This window comes from Adiantum capillus-veneris, chromosome 28, assembly GCF_014529385.1.
Source record: "Adiantum capillus-veneris isolate H3 chromosome 28, ASM1452938v2, whole genome shotgun sequence".
In the NCBI taxonomy this organism is placed as follows: domain Eukaryota; kingdom Viridiplantae; phylum Streptophyta; class Polypodiopsida; order Polypodiales; family Pteridaceae; genus Adiantum; species Adiantum capillus-veneris.
In genome coordinates this window covers 112,749,954-112,751,151 of record NC_140958.1, presented here as the reverse complement: position 1 = coordinate 112,751,151, position 1,198 = coordinate 112,749,954, and positions in this window count along the sequence as shown.

The following is a 1,198-nucleotide window of genomic DNA, read 5'->3' as shown; positions in this document are numbered from 1 at the left end:
TTATGCTTGGTCAATAAAGTCCTGTCATCTTGAGCATCTGCAAATGTGATTCATATCGTAGGTTGCCGATGGTCAAGGTTGGGCCGAATATTTTGCTTTCGTGGGTGAAAAAGCCGGTGTAGAAAGCTTCTTCGAATGTTTGCATGTGGAAGCTAGGCAAAAACATAATCCTTTGGTATAGGAGGTGTAACACTTTTGGAGAAGGCTGCAATGAAAGATCGTACATCATATCAGACACCGTGTCGGCCGTCGATAGTAGACTCGAGGTCGTGGCTTTTATCTGGCGCGAACACTTCAATGCAAGCTAAGAGAGTCCTGCAGAGTTTCTTGAGCATCTCACATGAAAGGTCAGGAGAGCCAGTAAAGAGCTTGATGGTGCCCGTTAGGGTTTTCACCATGTAGGCTTTACCTATTCTCTCTCCTGCCTTTGGTCGTGGCATCCTGGGATAATTAAGCCAATTTGGCTTCTTTTCTACAATCCTGCCATGCTCTTTCCAGTTTCTGACTCTTGGCACCGGGCAGAAGGTTGCATCCTCCCGAATCTCCTTTGGTGCCTCCACCAAGTAGATGAGGTAGGCTGGGTATTTGTTCAGCCAACCTTTCCTCCATCTAGGTTGTGAATCTACTATCTTCTTTGATTGTTCCTCCTTTGTGATGTCGCCTTCGTAAAGAGCGACATACTGCTCCTCCTCTATTCTCTTTTTCGTCTTTAGCACTTCAAATTTCATCAAAGGGAAAGGCAGGCTGGGTTGCATCCACTGTTCATGGAGCACTTTTGTGTCTAGTCCCTGAAGTCTAATGGAGATTAGGAGTCTCCTCTCCCATTCCATTTCCGCCTTGGCACTCTCCTCTGCTGACTTTTCTATTTGGTCATGGAGCCTTTGTTCTTCTTCTTCAAAGATTCTTGAAGTCGAGGCCACCTCTTGAGCTGGGGCTGGATCTTCAATTGTGGTTGCCTCTCCAGTTTCTGGTAGCTCTATGGCTGCTCCACCTGATTCTTCTTGTGGTGTCTCTGTCTCTCTTCTTTGTTGCTCTTGTAGATCTTGGAGCTGTTTGCGGAGGGCCTCGTTCTCTGTCCGTAGTGTTTGATTTTCTAATGTGAGCCTCTCCTCTGCGGCCAATGATCCCTCCGCAATGTGCAACCTTTGCACTTGCTCTAATCTTAGCTCTCTTTGTAAGCTTCGGACCCGGTCTTCCA